Source organism: Falco cherrug, chromosome 15 (assembly GCF_023634085.1).
Source record: "Falco cherrug isolate bFalChe1 chromosome 15, bFalChe1.pri, whole genome shotgun sequence".
Taxonomy (NCBI): Eukaryota; Metazoa; Chordata; class Aves; order Falconiformes; family Falconidae; genus Falco; species Falco cherrug.
Genome location: NC_073711.1, coordinates 10,222,787 through 10,242,518, shown reverse-complemented (window position 1 = coordinate 10,242,518; position 19,732 = coordinate 10,222,787). Strand labels below are relative to the sequence as shown.

The 19,732-nt window shown below is 39.3% G+C and overlaps 1 protein-coding gene across 3 annotated transcripts in view; it reads left to right on the top strand.

The window, feature by feature from the left end:
* AFF2 (ALF transcription elongation factor 2) overlaps window positions 1–19,732 on the top strand; it is a 351,494-nt gene that overhangs the window by 8,864 nt on the left and 322,898 nt on the right. The window contains exon 1 of one of the 3 annotated variants that reach the window (XM_055727795.1): window positions 3,438–3,617. The exons of the other annotated variants lie outside the window; for them this stretch is intronic. The gene's annotated coding sequence lies outside the window, so the exon portion shown is untranslated. Of the gene's footprint in view, window positions 1–3,437; window positions 3,618–19,732 lie in introns of those variants that run through there. 3 annotated transcript variants of the gene reach the window in all.

Genomic DNA, 19,732 nt, shown 5'->3' with positions numbered 1-19,732 from the left:
CATTGGCCAGTGGCTGAGGGTAGTGGTTGCTTGGAGAAGGAGCTACATTGTCCTGCTTTTTTTGTGGTGATACGTGGCAAAGGTGCTGTCGTCCTTTTGAAGTTTTCTAAATCAAGGTGAACATGTATTTAGGAACAGAACGTGGATTCTCTTACTGGCTGTGCCACTAGCTGCCTTACTGCCTTTGGGAAGTCACTTTGTATCTGTCAAAGTGGAATAATGATATTTACAGCTTTGGTAATTTGCCTTTTTAGTTTGTTCGGGTTTTTTGTTCAGGTGGAAAGCATGAGAGAAGGGACAACTATGTAGTTGCCTTTATCTGGTGTTTTTTGTTCACTCATCTTGTTGGGGGTCAGCTGGGAACTGTTTTTGACATTTTCTCTACTCTGAACTTCACTCGAGCTATATAGTCCTTCACTACCTTCCTTGTACTGCATTACCTAGAAGAAGAGCAAAGTGTTGACCCAGATTGGCTATGGCACAGCTTATGCACTGAGATCCTGTGTTGGATGCAGCTTTTGTACTGATGGTATCAGACACATGTTTAGAAAAATGGGGTAACGTTTCTGGCCACAGACCTTTCAAGCTGTTGATTTATGTTTCTCTGCTTTACCTCCTTTTATGAAGTGAGAAGAACAACATCTCAGAATTTTACTGGTAGACTGAGGCATTTTACAGAGAAGTCATTGTCACTACCCCTTCTTGTACACGGGGGAGTGGAAAGAGAGGAGCCAAGTGACTTGCAGAAGGGCTTGGCGTTGGTCAGGACTGCTGTCAGCTGAGTTCCAGTTCACTGCTTGCCCACTCTGATGGGTATATTTTCCTGTTCCGCAGGGGTGTGATGAGGTTAAGTCCCTTAATGTTTATGAATGTTTATGATGATAGAGCAAGACAGAAACCTAGGCAGATATATTAGTAGGGGAAAGGCAAGCCTGTAAAGAGAAGTGGTAGGATTTGGGCAGAGCACATCTGCAAGAAAAGGTAATCAAAGCAGAGAAACTCTTCTGAAGGGCAGAATTTATTTACAGTGTGCATATTTGATACAATTTACCCAGCTCTCAGCTGGAGAGCAAAGGCTGCCATGGACCTTTCCGGGAAAGAACGACCTTGTTACTGCAGAAGACTTGTCATTTCCCGGGTCTTATAGCAAAGCTTTGTATATGCAGCTGTAGCTTAAGTAAACGTCATGTCTTGGATGCTTCACTGAATAGTACATCCACACTTTTTCAGAAGCATTGTTGCTCTTTGAGCCAGCTGCCTTTGTTTCTTGCAGACCGCTGCTTTGTTGGTTAACCCTGGGCATGAATTTTCTTCACATATGTTATTAGACTGAACATATTTTCTATTTTTACCACTTGGGGATACAAATTACTGTTTTGTGTTTAGCAAGCGCTAGGAAGGGTACATCTTTGTGATGTGAAAAGAAAATAAATACAGAGGCAAAATTTCATTTGAAGATCCGTTCTTTCAAGGTTCAAGGGAAAACAGGCAGCAAAAACAATTGATGGTCTTTAGTTTTGTGTCCCTGAAAAGCAGGAGGTATTTGCACATATGTGTGTTAATAGATTATGTTGGTGGAATTTGGCTCTGAAATTTACAATGGGCTTTTGAAGAAGGGAACAAATTTTGATGAAATCCTATGTATCATTTTAAGGCAACTAGAGAGATTATTAGTAACCTACCTACTTACAAGTATTGTCTTTGTGGCTTTGAAAGTTGTCTGTGGGCCAGTAAAGCTGCACTAGAGGGCTGAGCTAAAGACTGCTGCAGTGGGTTGAAGTTTTCCCTCGATTTAGTAAACTCTAAAACATACTTAGCTAGAGCTTCCTTTGCTTTCTCACTCTATTTCTGGAGAAGATGACCTTTACCTACTCTGGCGTAGAGGTCCAGAAACGTTATGCAATCTACTGCAATATTTTTGTTACTACTCAGTCTTTCCATCTCTCTTTAAAGAGCCCTTGCCTGAACGGCCCGTACTTTAATGTGCACATGGAGTGATCATAGATAAGGGAGCATAATTAAAGAAGGTCTTGATAATTGTGTAGGGAAATGCCTGTGTACTTGTTCAGAATCATACAGCCCCACCAGCAGGACATTGAACGCATTCGAGTTGTAGACCATGACTAGGTGTTATCCTCATCAGGATAATAAATAATACACTTTCCTGTCACTTCACTCTGCCTGGTTCTTTCCCCATTACCCAAGACAAGCTGTTGTGTGAGAATTTTGCTTGGTTGTAGACTGCTCATGAATCTTGCAGAACATGACATGCAGACATCTAACAAACATGACTAGAAACTGCATAAAATACATAGACATAACACAGAAGTTGTATGTTTGAAAACACATTAGAGCCTCACAAATAACCTGATATCTAGAACGCTTTTTTTCCTCTGTATATCCATAACCAAGAGTGTTCCGCTAGCTGTGTTTCAACAAGATCTGGGTTATTTTAGATTTTGTAATGATTCTTGCTTGTGTAAACTTGCAAAATCTGCCTGTAAATTCAACTTCAGTGATAAAAGGTCTCATCAAAAAATTGAGGCAGGCTAGAATGTTTGGTTAAGATTTAATATCTTTCTAACTAATTATAACACAGTGTCAATATATGCTCTAATGTCTGTGGAAAGAAAAGGAGCATAAATGGTAGAGTTCTGTTGTACCAGGTTTTTTGTAAACAATAGTTAGGTGGATGTCTGAAGCAAGGGCAAGAGAATTGATAAACCTATTCCAAAGGGCTTGCAAAGTTGAAGTGAATTCTAAATGCAGATTAGGAGTAAATGATGACAGCCAAGCCAGCATTACCTCAGTTGATTAATTTATAAGGATACTGGTCAATGATTTTAACCAACAGCTATGCATAGTAGAATCCTAATGGGATCTGTCTGTTAAGATTACATAAAGTAGAGCATTTGATTTATTTCATAGCTTTCCAACACTCCACTTTAACTTCATACAAATAATGCATTAGTCACACTGGATAAAATGCTGTATTGAATAAAGTTGTGATTTTGTCTGCTTCTTATAATCTGATTTTTAGAAAGGATTAAATCTGTTTTAGTAGTTTATTCATATCATAAAAGAGATTGTCGGTTGAATGAAACCTTTACATCTGCCACTTTCTATCTCATTAGAAAAGACAGTAACATAAAGTTCCTCATTTCCTCCCAGTCTGTTTTATCCCCTGGTGTGTCTGAGTGTGTATATCTTCTGTACATGTTTGTATATTATAATGTCAGTGTGTTTTCAAAGTTGTGGTTAAGACTGTGTCACAGCTTTGGGAGGGTAATACAAGGGGTTATAAACATTCTGGCAAAGAAAATACCCAGCCAGGAACAAATGGGGATGTGGCAAGGGGTGCCTGTCAAAAGTCTGAAAATGATAGCTTTTAGTGGCGTGGCCCCGTGTGGATGCATTGCCAGATTCAGCAAGGTATTTAAAGCACACACACTGCTTTACTGTGAGTATGCCTACGTCAGTGGACACAAGTGCATGCTTAATAAGCACGTGTTGACTTATGGCTGATTGAAGAGGACATGAAGATTGGGTATTCCTCTGAACTTAAATGTGAATTGTCAGTTGTGATCAAACTGTCCAGCTGTCATTCATCTGTCAAGGTACTAGTGTTTTTAAAACATTCTTCTAATTCAAATGCATGGTTGTTGGTTTTATTAAGCTAAATATTTAATGCAAAATTACAAATTTAGGCGCTTTTATCCATTGTTGTTGAAATGTTGGCTTATTGTTTATGACTTTTATTCCTTTTGTTTAAATGTGTGTCATAGACAGGATGCTGCTGTTAACAACTGGCCGTTGTTTTCATGTAGACCTTTAGAGGCAGAGTAGCAGATGATCTTTTCATAGATGTTTTCTTATTTGTATTTAAGATTCTTGCCATTTCTATTTAATCCCACTAAGTGTTTAGGGCCAGACTTGGTCTTCTGAACGTGGGGTTCTGTTGGTTTCCAACGTTGAGAGAGAGGTAGTATGCAGCTCTTTCAGTTGCCTTTTTAGTCAGAAAAGCAGATTCTGAGGATCTCTGTTCTCCTTTCTGAGGGCTTGCTGAGGATGAAACTTCTTCATTCACATTTTCATTTGTTGATAAATGTTGTGGTTTTACTGGCTCTGGCATTTCAGGCTTGGCTCCTTTTCCCACATACTTTGAATCAGTAGGAACATTTTGATACAAAATCTGTAGAGCAAGGAGCCACTTGCAGGCTTTGGTTGCAAAAGCAGCGGGAGCAGCTGTAGCACCTGGGTGGGCAGGGAGGCTTGCACTGGGCTCTGCAATAGAGTGGTAATAGAGGGTTATACCTGTTTGACTCTCAGCGCAGGATTGGGCCTGCCTCTGACTTCAGCAAGCTTCTTGAACAAGACTTTAAGAACTACATATTGTCCCTCAGCTGCTTTATTTTAGGAGCAATGACAGTGGGACCTAGCTCTTTGCTCCACACTGGCTGTTTTCTGTGCAGCAGCAGTGCACTCACCGACTGAGCCATACAGGCACAGCTGAGTCATTTTTTGCTTAAATTCTGTTCATTACTGAAATTGAGGGGAAAAAACCCTTTACTTATCATGAAAGTATTTTTGGTCATGAGTACATTCCCATGATGCAGAATGCTCCTCAAAAGTACAGTAATGTTTGTTGAGGTGGAGATATACCCTACGTTGTAGTTTTTTTGGGTGCCAGATCCAAGGAGTATGCATGGATTGGTTTCCTGAGGGCAAGTAGTTTCCATTTGGCATTACTGAATGAACAGTGCCGTCTTTCTCAGCTAAATTTAAGTATCCTCTGCAGCAGGCTTACCTACACACATGAAGCAGCCCTAGTATCTCTGACGTTGCTTTAAAAATGGGTAGTCGTATATGGTGTGTGGCTCCAGCGGCGCTGGGGAATGTGGGCGTTGCAGGTGTCTCGGGAGCTGAGGAAGCCTTCCCCAGCCACCTTCTTCCCCAGCAAACCTGGCCTGTTGGAGGGGTCATCCTGGAGCTGCACGTGGCCGGAGCACACATCTATCACTGCTATCAGAGAATGTCCAAACCTGGCGCCTTCTGTGTGCACAACTATTTAAATGGAAGTATTTGTCAGCTTTCCCATATATGTAGTAGCATAATTTCAGGGATGGATAGTGTATGTGGGTTACATACGGTTCTAGCTGCTATGCAAGAACATGAACTGATGCTGTCTGTACTCACGGTTTCATAATACACTGAGGACTAATGCAACCTTCCAGCACTCGGTTAACAAATTATCCCGTGAGATGGTTATGGCAATGAGACACAGCATAAGTATTTAAATATGAAAGAGCAGTGCCACACTGTTTGTTTTCTGTGAGGAGTACTGACTGTATCTCTGAATAAACAGACAACAGCCTTTTATGGGAGATTTTGGTTGCATTTTATTTGGCAGCTGTTTGTCTTGACAGGAATTCTTCAGTAGTATTTATTGTATTTTGTGCTGGTAGGGGGCAGAGCCAAAGCAGAATCTGAGCAGTTTTACTTGCTTTACTTGTGAACAATAAGAAAATATTGCTGTATTAATTACTGTTGTGCTTTATTGGCAAAAATAAAGAGATCCTATAATATGAAATTGCTAATATAAGAAAGGCTTTGATTTTCTCATTAGCACAGGATATTTTGCATCTGTTCTGGTTCACAAGTGCATTGTCGGCACTTAAATAATAATAATGACTCAGTAATGAATAAGAATAACGACAAATAGGCATGTGAGTATGCAGGCAGGCAGGCACCCTCCGGTGTTTACCAGTAGGTTGGTTTTGGAGGTCTTGCAAAATGAGCTGTTCCCATATGCCCATTCAGATTTTCTTAGATCATTGCACAGCCCGGAGATTCATTTCGCTGCTGACATGGCTGAGTTATATACAAGCACTTTTTTCATTGTGTGTCAGGAGTGAAGTGTTAAAGTTCAAATGGAAAATATATGTTTCTTCCACTTAGAAACATTTAAGTCTCTATTTTTTCTTTCTTTTATTTTTTTTTTTTTTTGGTGCGAATAGAGTCTTAAGTATCTCATTGTTTTGAATTCATGAAAATATTAGAGCTCTGGATTGTTCTGCCAGTTTTTCAAGTATGTTCTTAAAAATGTAGCCTGGAAACACCTTCACTAGAGTTCAACTTAGTTTATATTGAATTGTCCCTGCTTCTGTAGTTACTGTTACAAAAAGAGGTAATGTTGAACTAATGTTAGTGGTCTGTCTTGAACATCAAAAAGCCTAGGAATCTAAAATTAAGTTTCAAATTCTGATTTGGCTCTTAATTTATGGCACTGTCTCACTATTTATGAAGTTGTCTGCCTGTATTATATGCCACACAGTACAGTTTACGGATTTCTTTTTTTTTCCCCTGGTCTTATCTAATGCTGAGTAGTTAAGAACAGTGATAAGTGAAGATCAGCACTATGCTCCCTTAGAATTTTAACTTTTAGCCCTATTCTCAAAATAATTTGGACTAATGATGTGGCTTAATAGCTCTGAGTTTAAGAGAAAAGGAAACTGCTTAGTTCAAGTTGGGGGTGGGGGGGAGAAATCAGCAATTATGCTTTGAAGTTACTCTTTTACTAAAATGCTACTCTGCATTGTAAATTATACCCTTATGACCCTGCAGCTCAAGAGAAAGTAACAAAAAAAGTGTGTATGTATATAAACAATGATTTGGAAATTGACAAATCTGGTCAAAATGCTTAAAAGTTCTGGACTGACAGGTGAGAGGACATCTGCTGTGTGAGGGATATAAATTATACCTGCCATTTAATGCCATTAAAAACTTCCTTAAAAAAAAATACCAAAAAGGGGCCTTATTGATTGGCGCAAGTGATACTTGCGTTAAGAAGTCTGCATGTGTTAATGTGCACTTTAACAATATTTGTAAAGCAAAGGAAAGCAAAAGCGTTAGGGTTTTTTTTCCCTTATTGATTAAAATTATTTTTTGGTCCAACATCCCTTAACTATAATGGCACAAACATTACAATACATGCATGGTTAAAATATAACAGCGAGGGAGGAATTAAAAAAAATAATAAAGAAAAACAAACCAAAACCCAACCTTCTCCTCCAACTAAAACAGTTTAGCCCTGGGTAAGCCAAAAGAAATTGGTAAAGCAAGTAGTTTAATAGCACATGACCTGTAAAGTACTTAAAGTGATCTGTGAATGGAAGCTACCCTAAGTCTGCTGCTTGTCACAGGAATTTGTCTGGCTTAAGGGCAAAGTAAGTGGGTCTCCTTGGCAGTACAAGAGCAAGTAGATCACCAGGTAAGATCAGATAGGAGTCTCTAGTGGTAACAACAGGACTACAACAAAGCTCTTCTTTTGACACCATTTCTGCTGCTGTTACTGCTGTTAATAAGTGTGCTAATTATCATGAACCTGATAAGGCTTATATTAATTGACTGAACTAAATGTAAATTCTGGTTAAATAGAGAATAGTTCAGTAGATTTGACAGGTGCTGGTTTGCTTAGCTGCTGTGTTCGGAGTAAAGGCACACTTTAGAACGAAATAAATTACCTGTATTTTAACACTTAGATTTTGGGGAGGCTTAAAAAGTTTGGATTTGACTCCTAAAATAGAAAAGCTTAAGGTTTTCAGAATATCTTCTGACTTTCTCCCCTGCCCTGTGATACTTCATGCAAGGGCAATTAGTTATTACAGTTTTTGTATTGCAGTAAAATCCCTGTGTAGTCATTTGTCACATATTTGCATGGCACAGAGTAGTGTGGCCTAACTGTTTATTCTCCAGACACTATTGTAGCAGTAAGCGATGGATAATAAATAGCAATAGCTACCAGTGTGATGGCTGTAGACTAGATTGGAGTTCCAGTTAGAGGGTGCTGTGTTGGGCTTCTGGGCCGATCTTGTCTCTCTACCTTGCGCTACAGGTTTGCAAAATGGATACTGTAGCATACACTTGGCTTTAGAGGCGGCTCAGGGCATGCTTAGTAGTTGTGAAGATACTTTGAGGTCTTTCAAATATCTTTCATATGTACAAGCAAAACATATCTGTGTTCAAGTGCTCTTTTGCCTGGGAGGAGGGCATTTCCTGACTTACGGAAGTGTCTAAATGCTCATTGTTATAAGGAAGTGTAGAGGTGAACATGGACAAGGAAGAAACAAATGTGATACCTCTGGGGGTTAAATGGCACAGACTTTCTTTGGAAATGCTGGAATATTTATAATATATTTTATGTATTCCATAACTAGGCATTGCTATTCGTGCACACAACCTCTTCGTTTTAATTGTCAGGAGAGCTGTCACACTCCCCTGGCAGATTGGAATCTGTCACAGAATAGAATCATTTAGGCTGGAAAAGGCCTTTGAGATCAAGTCCAACCGTTAACCCAGGACTGCCAAGTCCATCACTAAACCATGTTCCTAAGCACTGCATCAATGTGTTTTTTAAATGCCTCCAGGCATGGTGATTCTTCCACCTCCCTGGGCAGCCTGTTCCAATGCTTGACCACCCCTCCAGTGAAGACGTTTTTCCTAAAATCCTAATATCCAATCTAAACCTCCCTGGCACAACTTGAGGCGGTTTCCTCTTGTCCTGTCACTGGTTACCTGGAAGAAAAGACTGACCCCCACCTGCCTAACCCACTCACTAACTCAACAATTCATGCTACAGCATGCTCCAAGAACAAACGGTTTTTGAAATTTCTCAGCTACATTTTATGACTTATTTTAAAATGTTTGAATTCTTTTTCCCCTTCTCCCTCCACTAAACATAATGTACACGTATAAGGGAAACAGCTCTGGAAACCAGTGTCCTCTGCCTCTCAAGAGGCCTTGGCAGAATTAGGTTCTTACTCTGTGCTCAGGTCTGGCTGCTTCCTGAAGGAAAAGGGGTATTTCAGTCCCTCTTGTGCCTGTAATTGATGCCCACTGTGCTCTGAATCATGCTAGCTAGGGACTTACTTTTGTATTAATTCTTGCCATTTAATACTGTCCCTCAAAAAACACTCCCAAAGCAATCTCCCACCAAGCCAACAAAAGGCAAACCTATTGTGAGGCTTGTGCGAAGTTTCAAGATTCTGTAATCTCACTGTGAGTGGGGCTGGAGTGGTACCTCAGCTTTAGTTCTGATGCAGGTGGGACAAAAATAGCTGTGTGCTTTCTGCCCTGTGCATGCCACCTGTTCCAGTGGAAAGAGGAAGCCTTAGTTACTTATAATGGTCATGAAACTAGCTGTATTTTACAGAGATGTACAGACGCAAACAACTCCCTATTTTAAAATATATAAGGTAATAAATTGACTGTTGAGAAACTGGAATGCAGCTGGACTCATTTGCAGGGTGAGGGTGGCTTATTTCTCTGGGTGCTTCCTTTCCTATCAATGCATGGTAATTACCAGACGTTGCACTTTATTTTGGACTACAAGATCATCACATGCTTTTACTACATGCAGTGCTTTATTGAAGCTATCCTGCATTATGTCTACGAAGTTTAAAAAAAAAAAAAAAAAAATTCTGTTTGTTCTGGAGCAGCAGTGAGTGGGAGTTAAACTTTAAGTGCACATTTGGCTCTTTAAAAAGACATTTAGTGTACAATTACTGCTGTTTACCATCTTATAATTGTTGTGTGTTTAGGCTTAGTCAGGCTTAGGAAGATGGGTATCTGTAATCTTTGAGGGCTACAACTCCCTGTCCTAGTTTTCACAAAAGAGAAAGTAATTACAGATATTGAGATAGATATGGAGATAACACAACACTTTGTGCTGTGATGTTTTAGTGATTAGTGTAAAATAAACACATAGACAAAAAGGTTGTGGTAAAAGATTCTGTATGTGGCTGCAGTTTCAGTCAATGATATCCACTGTGATGCTCAAATCAGATCTGGGAGGCAAGACTGCTCTTCATGGAGTCCCCAGATCTGCTGTTCTGTTGTTACACAGGTGCACAGTTTGCAAAACACTGGGTTTAAGTAAGGGGACATATTTGTAGTAACAACTGCACGTTACACCACATCAGCGTAAAACTAACCGACTGCAGTCATGCCTTGATAGGCAGCCTGATGAACAGGCATGTTGACACGTCCGGTGATATAGAGGAGAAATACCTCCATCAGCCTTTTTTGGTGGGTATCTTTGTTAGATAGGAAATAAAAAGATGGATGAGTATATTTGGGAAGACCTAGGTTTATATCAGGATCTTGACAGTGCTTGAAGTGTGAGATATGGGAGCAACTACAGGTTAGAAGCTGCGGGTTTCCCAGCTTGAGATCTATCACAGGAAAAGGACAATTGCATATTCCAACCTGCCATGTAGCTTGTTGCTCAATAAAACTGTTTGTGTTTTCAATAAAGGCATGCAGAAAGCACTTGAGAACTATGGCTGAATCCAGGTGTAAGATACATAGGCAGTAGTATTTCCATTTTACAGGCACTGAAATGTGGTCTGTGTGAATTGGCAAATGTTACTCTGCTAACCTGTGTTGTCTGGTTTTTCTTCATGAGGAAACACATCTCTGAGGAATGGACTGAGATGGGGATGTCATATCTACAGTGAAAATATAAATTAAGTTGTATGGGTTGATTTTGCTTTGAACTTTGGTTGAAAAGACAGTTCTGTTAAAACAAAATATAACAAATGTGTAACTGAAAATGCCATTGTACTTGAATGGCATGGGAGATAGGTAGTTAAAAGGCATATTAGCTAAAAAAGTATCTTTTTTTTTAATTCGGTTTTATGACCCACTGTAACTGAAAGACATAGCTCCACTGTTTTTCTTTAAACAGGAGAATATTATTGGATTTCAGGCCAGTTGTCTGAAAGTTTTCACTTATAAACATATGAACGCTTTCAGCTGTATTTGTAAGAAATGTTTTTGGATTACAGATGCTCTAAAGAAACAAATCTGTTTCAGGGCTATTTTGTAACTGAAAGCCTTTGAGAAAATGTTCTTATCATTCAAAAAAGATCTGAAGCTCTGAGTATGTATTGTGACTGTCATAATAACTTTCATACTCGGAATGCAAAGGACAACTAATCCTTCCCTCCTTGGTAGGAGTCATATGCTGCTTTTTAACTTTCTTCACTGTTTTATTTTTAATGTAATTTTAATGAAAAGGTGGATCTGGCATTAAAAAGTGGTTGTTGCCTCTCTTCTGATGCCACAATGATAGGAGTTCCAACAGTGTTACTTTTTTTTGGAATAATATATATATTCTGTGCTTAAACTTTGATCTTGTGTTTAGTCCTACGAGTTGAAATCCATGACACTTTCTTTGGGCTTTATCTGTAGCCTTTTAAAATCAACTGATTTTTTTTTTTTTAACAGACTGTAATAGTATCTGGATTGAGACCACAGAGCTTGAGTACTTGGGTGTTACAAAGGTGGAATATGGGGAAGGAGGTGGTGAAGATCAAATCCACCCTCCCATTTAAAGGGTGGAGATAAAGCCTGATATAGTACCCCACCTCTCCTTGATAAGGCTGCTCTGTCTGTGTTAATGCTGTTCCTCCTCGCAGTGGTGAACTTCACCCACTGACATTAAATCCTCTCTCATAAGTGATTGGTGTACAAGCCTACTCTGTGATTTCCAGGCGTGTCAAGGGATTTAGCTGTACAAGCTTTTTCTTGTATTTGAAATGCAACTTTTTTATAGTAATAGGAAGCATGGATCAAAATGTGCGATTCATCCTTTTTAGTACCCATAAAATCCTGTAACAATAGCCAAACTAATTAATATAGTTAGTTAATCTGTTCAGGCTACTAAATAGTAGAGGAACCCCTCTGTCTATCCCCCCGAACCAGAAATCCTAAAACCCATCTACTTCAAAAAAGGAATGTGAATCCCTTTTTTTTTTTTTTTTTTAAGACCAAACTTTTATATGGGAAAATATATTTTCCCATAAAGTATAAAATTTCAGCAACTTTATGTCAGTACTGGTGGAAAATTTTTTAATTTAGCAAAGGATCATTTTTGCCAGTGGAGGAGGAAAATTGCTTTGCTTTAAGAAATAAATCTGAGCATCTCTTAATAAACACTAGCATTACTGTGGTTTTTATCTGTATGTGCTTTCATAAAAGGTTCTTTTTAGTGCAATACACATTTGGTTAAATCCTGCAATACCTTAATGCCTTTCATGCTAGTGCATCCCAAGGCACTTTACAATCTGTAAAGTTAACATTAGAAATGCAGCACATAAAATTCCCTAAGACAATCCTTTTTAAAATGCTGAATAAAACATCTAAACTGTTAAGTTTGGATTAAATGGCCCAGCAGTTGGTGCATTTTTTCTTTCTGTGGAAAATATGTTTGAAACAAATGACTGAAATGAATAAAGGCTCTGTAAATAATATGACTTCAGATGATATTCATGAAGGCCAAAATCTGCCATTCTGCAGGAGGAAGTCTAGACATGTATAAAGTTCAGTGTTAATTAAGAGGGAGCAATACGCTGCGGTGAGTCAGAGCAATTTTATAATCCAAATGCTGCTAAAAGGGACTCTTGTCAACCTCAAAATCTTACTTGTTTTGTAATCACTGGGTAAGGAGACTTGCTGGCTGAGGAGATACATGTCTCTTTTGGGTTTGAATGCAGTCCAGCCTGGTAGTGACCAAAAGCTGTTACCATCTGATAACTGTTTGTTAGGCTATGCAAAATAATTGTAGTCTCCAAACAGTTCCCAGTGTCAATGTCAAAAAACCCACCCCCACGTTTGGCACTAATTATTGCCCTCGCTGGCAGCCCCAGCAAGGAGGCCAAGGTTTGACTGTTATTTCCCCTTTCAGTGCTTGCAGTGGTCCTGCTGAGAGTGAGTGTGTCTGGTTTGTGGTTAAACGGTGTATGTTCTGTTCTCTGCAGGGCTGCCAGCCTGGCATCTTTTATAAGTACTGATTTTTATCATTAAGAAAACAAGATCCTTCATCATCTTCTTGCTCCACCTTTAGGTCTGCTGTGAGCTGATTTTTTTGCATTGATGCAGGTTTAAAAAAAAGAACACACCAAGAAACCCAACAAACCAGCAGAACAAAACAAAAGCAGTGGCAGGTAGGATTTTGTTGTGTGGGGTAAGATGAGGCCAGAAAGACTTGGTGCTTTTATTTTTTTTTTTTTTCAAATTAAAAGAAATAAAATGTACACTGAAAAATAAAAACAAGAATAACAGCCAGCTGATAGCAGTGGAATACATAAGAGAAAAAAAACAGGATTATGCAGCCTCGGAAAGAGCCAACAGATGTTCAGGGCGGGTTAGAAAAACAACATGATCAACGGTATGAAAGCTGCGACAGATCTAAACAAAACCCCAAAATAGATGCAATTCTAGAATAAGCCTGAAAAACAGAAAATCATTATAGGCTTTCCTCAGCACAGCCGCCGGTCTCTGATAAAACAAGATTGAAACTTCTCAAAAAGGAAATTTATACCGACGCGGGATTGCAACTTCATTGCTAGAGACTTCTCATGCACCTCTGCCAGCGGGTAAATTGGAAACAGGATAAAAATGAGCAGCCTGCTCCTCAGGCAGGAAGGGTGCCTGAAGTAAGAGTTAATTGCTGACCCAGTAATGGAGTGGCACTTTCTTAGGAATTGAGAATGTAGTTGTTGTATCACTTAAAATGGGTTGGTGGTTGGTTTGTTGGTTTTTTTTTCATTTTACTGGACAATTTGAGCTGGAAGGAAGTCCACGCAGACCACGTAGTCATATAAAATCACCTTCCTCACCCCTGATGCAGTGGTGTGCGTTCCCGTAAAACGAAGAGAATGTGGCATGTGGGTGAAGCCAGATGAGCATGTGGTAGCATCAGGGACGCTGGTGTCCCTCGCTGTGGATCACAGCCACTGCTCCGAGGCTCTGATCAGTGTTATTGCCGGGCTCACCCGTCCTCCTCGCTCAGCACTGGAAGAGTGGCTCGTGGGGGCAGGCCAGAGGGTTGGGCTGGGATGAGCACAGCCATGCTTTCATTGGGGTCCATAACAGCTTTCCCTCAGACACTGGGGAGATGGGAGTGAGCCCCGTTTGATGTATTTAATGCTCTAAGGCCCTTTCCCTCTACTTCAAATTGTTTCTCACGTCAAGTGCCACTGAATGGGCTGGATGCTGCCACCCCAGGAGGAGTAAAGACAGAGGCATCTGTCACTACCTGTGAGGGGACGCCTGGCCTGGGCAGGAGCATGTTGGTGGTCCCACAGGCATGGCAGGGCCTCGTGGACAAGGGGTTTGGGGCCAGCCTTGGCCCCAGCACCGCACTGGGAAGCCAAACAGGGGGCAAAGGTAGAGATAGAGATGATTCTTTTCAGGAAACCTCTTTCACTGGGGCGTTATCCCAAAGTGAGACTCCAGCTTCTGGAAGCAGCCCAGGCCTATCATCTGTGACTAGAAAATGCCTGTTTGAAAAGGCAAGTGTGTATGGCTCTGGTTAAGTTACTCCAAGCTTTAATAAGGTAGAGTATTGCTCCGTTTTTATCACAACGTTGGAGAAGCACCAGAATGAAATCCCTTGAGGCAGTGTTATGGGAAGGGCGCTTGCTGCCCGGCCTGTGGGAGAGGCCAGCTCTGGGGCGTGGGCGCCATGTTGGGCGAGGGGCGCTCCTGCTGCCTGGGCTCACACCAACCTTCTCGGGGCTTCATGAAACCTTTGCAAAATGCTAATTATGGCATCTACATTAATTTGTATACATTATGCAAATTAAGTAGCAGTTGCACACCGCCGTGGTTTAGGTGGATCTTGTGCTGTACGTACAGTTTCATGTTGGACTGACACAGGTTTTGTTTACTACAGTAAATGGTTTTGCTGTAGAGTGTTTGGAAAGCAGCCGGTGGTGGTAATTGGTTGTAGGTGACACTGGTGCACTCCATTAAGGTTTATTTAATAATATTCTTCAATGGAGAAATCTAGAAGGTCAGTGAGCTTAACTCACCGATATGCTGGCTCAAACTGGCAGTACTTGGGCCACTTTGCTGTAGGGGCGTGTTTGTGGAAACACTAAAGTGATCATGTGCTCTATTAAAAATAGGTAGGTTATTTGTCTTCCCTCAGGTTTAGGAAACTCTGCAATTCTGTTGAATTGTACAGAAGTGGGGCAGGTTCCATAGTTGCCTTTGCCCCTCGGTTCGCAGCGTTGCCTTGCTTCGCAGCCCTGTGGAGCTGGCTGCTCCCCCCTCCTGCCAGTGACGTCCAGCATCTTCCTGCGGCAGCACACTGAGCAGAGCTGAGCTCTGGGCATATGCTTCCAGAAGGAATCCAGCTCTAGCTTTTCAGATGAAAAGGTTAAAGACTTTGACACAAGATAATTATAAAAGGAAAATTAATCTTTTCTTGGATTGAAAATTATTGTGTAAAAGAGTGTGTAAATTATGGCGTGCAAGTTAAGTAATGGCTTTTATACTGAAATCTGGAATTACTGTGATGAAGGAGATGGTGTCAAACTGTGGTAATTTATTTCATTTTGGTTTCTCAGATCTGCAATGAATTTAGGAAATTCAAATTTATAGCAAGTGGGTCTTCGTAAGAATTTCTCTGAGAGAATGAGGATACTTTATGGAACTTCCATCAGGGTCATATTCATACCATTATTCTATCTAAGACTTCCAGTTAGAAAGTTCCCACATGTGATTTGTTCCATTGGCTTCTGTAAGTGGATCTTTCAAACTTTAAATGTTACTTCTGTTTTCTGATTTTACTTGCATCACTGCTTTTCAGTGTTTGAACAGGGATATGGTGATGAGCATAATGCAGTATTTCGCTAAATGAACTGTAAAACCTTCCAAGCATGGTTTACCTTTTTTTTTTTTTAATTATTATTTATTTATTCTTATTCTATTGTGGAAGATTTGGAAGTTGGTGGATTTCTGTCCAAACCAGCAAAATTGTAGATTTTGATTATTACACTAGAGTACTAAAAGCCTAATTTGAAGTTTCCCTGGAAAGAAAATTAAAGTTCTTAAAGTTGTATGTTTGGGAGTTTAAGTCATATTAACTACGAGGGCTCAATTTTTTTTCTAGTAGAAGATGGTTATGGATTGGTCATAAGCATAATTCACCTTTGAGTTGCAACACTTCATACAAAAAGTATTGTTGATGCTGCAGAGCGTATAGTCTGCCTTGCACTAAATCAAAACCTAGGGAGTAGAGTTTTTCTGTGTGTGTTTAAAGAAAGAAATGAGCAGGCTATATATCTGCTGTATCTAAACTGTGCTCTCTTGTAAACAGAACAGCCATTTTTGAACCTCTAGCAGGATGTTTCTAGCGAAGGGGTGATGCAGATGGGTGCTTGTGTGCACACAGGGGCGCACCGGTGTTTATCGCTCAGTGAAGGGGCTAGTGTATCATTCATTTAACTGGCAATTCTTTTGTGGTGTCAGTATCATTTCCTAGCAAAACTGGCTAAAGGAATTGTTTCAAACACAAAAGATGTTTTGAACTGGCCTAATTACTTGCTCAACAGCCAATAACTTTGGGAATTGTTTGCTATGTGAATTCTAGATACAAATTGAGATATCTTCCCATTTGTTTAAAAAAGATTAGGCCAATAGGAGAAAAAAGGATCTTTACCCATTTTCACTGAGCAGTGAAGTTTGAATATACAGCTTGCAATTGAAACTATTTTTTTTCCAAAGCCTTTGAGGGCTGTTTCCCAGTCTAGTGTAAACAATTTATTGTTAAAGTCCTAGAATATTTGCATTTTAATTAAAGACAATTTTAATTAAATACAAAACTTTAATCAGAAAAGCAGAGTTTAGGCAGATAGTGTACTTGCATGCTAAGCAAGCTTACTCTGAGGGGACCTGTACTCGGTGTAGAACTGGTTTGTGTGGTACTTTAAGCAGCAAAGTTGTAACTGCATCTTTCTTGCCTAACTTAACTGGAAATCGTAATCTCCCTTCTGCATCTTTTCCCTTGCAGTAAGATATTCTTCCTATGGGCAATTAAGTGAAAGAGAGGGTGATGCAGAAATCTTAAAGGGGAAGTTAGCAGAAAAAAGTTTACTTTGAACTCATAAGGATGCCTATAAAAATAAATGTTAAAATTACCGTTGCATTTTTTTAAATGTTCTGTTTCAGTGATGTGCTCAAAGTTAATTATTTTTTAAAAAAGCATAGGCAATACTGTGACCATTTGATGTCAAATAATAAATGTCACATCTGGGTTTGCTGTACTTGGTAATGCTCTAATACTGATGCTATAACAGCATCTTGAGTTATGACCCATTGGGTTTGCCCTGTTTTTAGATAAAATTCTTTGTGCTTGCTCATAGAATTACTTAGGGCCCTAACTGGCACATTTACAATAAAAAGTTGGGGTCTACCATGATGCCATTAAATAAATTCTGAGGTCTAAGAGGCAAATGTGTTTGTGGAGATTTCCTCCTCCATTCTGATGGGAATTGGCTTAGGCCAAGACTGTATGCCTGGACATTAGGAGTAAGTCCTTCGACAGTGAGCTATGAACTAGTCTTCAGAGAAATCCAGTGGTAGACTGACTCAGAGAGGTGTTGATTTGTGGTGGTTGTATGGGTTTATTTGTATACATAAGGTTTTTGTATTCTAAGGTAGACAAGAAGTAGGTGATCTTCTGTGCCTCTTCTGTCTGTGGAAATTCACTGAATCCTTTGTAAAATAACAACTAAGAACTAAAATGATAAACAGTCATAATATGGAAAAAAGGATATTTCATGTCTACCTGTAGCTACATATTTCGAAAGCAGTATTTCTCATTAAGGTCTCATCATTCACTAATTGCTCAAAAATTAGAATGCAGGTATCATTCAAGATTTGTTTAAGACAGACTTCAGCTGTGATTTAGTTTAATATCAGCATCATGTTTTAATTCAAAATGGATGTATAGCCTGCATACGAAAATACTTTATCTTAGGCCTAAAGTTACTTGCGGTAATGGTAGAGCAGTTAATATATTACCTTTGCTAACAGGAAAAGTGCTGCATATAAATATTTTCAGTCAATAATGTATTTTCAAAAAGGTTTCTCAGTGGGATCAGATTTATGTTGTCAGAAAAATTTATTCAGCTGACAAGTGCAGATGCCCAGCACATCGTGTATTCTAAGATTTACAAAGCAGTTTCTTCCTGGATGTCAGTTGGATGTGGTTGTGGCAGTGTTGTGTAGAGAACTGAGGAATCAGTCCAGGAATCCTTTTGTGCAAAATCCTGCCTTAGATTGGTATGATCCAATAAACCTTTGCCTCTACATGTCCGTAGCAGCTTCTGGTAGCGTTAGATACTCAGGTCAAGAAGGGGCAGAGCACTGGAGTTAGGATCTGTGGTGTGGATCTGAGAACAGAATTTTGCCTGAAGCATTTGAGATTTTCGTTATATATTAAATGGGCTATTTTCCTCCCCCTGTTACTTGTGTGTTACTGCCAGCTGCAGTTCAGCTAGGTAGAAGTTGGAGCTTGCTCCTTTGGTTTCCACAGATAAAAAGTAGAGGATAATAGTAGTTGTGCATTAGATTTTGCCAAGTGTGCATGTTTCAACTACTATTGTTAAAGAGCCTGCATAATGATTGTTGTACAAAATATGTATATAACGAGAAAAATATGCTTGAACAGAGATTTCATGTTGTACGGAGTAGCCAAACCATATAATGAGTAGAAATGAACAATGCTGCTTAAATCCAGTTTAAAACTAATGATCACAAAATAATTGAAATTCAACTCCTTTGAAAATTAAAATCCTATAAAGTATTTTAAAAAGTCATGATTCTCATTTGTTTTTACAGTTCCAAGATCAGTTTGTGAACCTGTTGCATCAGTCTTCATACCTTTTGATGGAGCTGTATTCAGTTACACAGATTTATTTCCACCCCCCCCACCAAAAATCTTAATTGGTTGAACGGACTCTCTTCTCCCAAGACAGAGGTAGCTAAAGCCAAGGAAGTTTTTAGCTGCTTCATTAGCCTGGTTTGTGAAATGATTTGATATAGGAGATGTCAGGAAGAATTTGACATATCTCTGCTGACTTTGAGGTTATCCATCAATTTTATCAAATAAAGAGCTGGAATTTGGGAGTTTTCTGATCAATAGGTGTAAAGTAAGCAGAATTTTTTCCCCTTCATTTTATGTCCTTTCTGAGTAATTCTAGTTACCTGATCAGCATAAAATTTGCACTACAGTTAAATAGCAATACATGATTATACCTGATGATACACTTCTTTCAAAAAAGAAAAAAAATCTAATAACAGTATTCTGTATTGATTGTGCTGCTAATTCTGCCTCTTAGCACAGACTGGCAGAAGGCAGGTAGCTGAATTGTATTTAACGGTTTTATTGTGATGTGACTAAGATGGATGTGACATGGTCCTCTATTATTCGTTTGAGAGTGTGGACACTAATGAAGCCATTAGCTGAGCTAAGGCAAGTGAAGAAAATAGGGAAATTACCATTATTCTGAAGCCATTAAGTTGTAATCTGCCACTTTCTCTCCTTACTCAAAAAGGCATCTTCTTTTTAAGGCCTCCCTGACTGTCCTTTAAAGATTCATTAATTCATTAACTTTCCAAAGGAGATGGAGGAAACACAATTGAAATTTTAATCAGCTCAGCGTGTCATATTATTAACATTTTGAGTGTATCTGTATTCACTGTTGCACCACATCAGGTTAAGGTTAAATAAACTACATTACAGCAAATAATGTTCTGTTTCATACCGTAAAACATAAAATGTTGAAGGCAGAAATTGGTTTCATGGTTAAATTAAATTATGATACAGAGCTCATATTATAAATTCTGTTATTCAAATGTATGTTCTTTGGAGGAA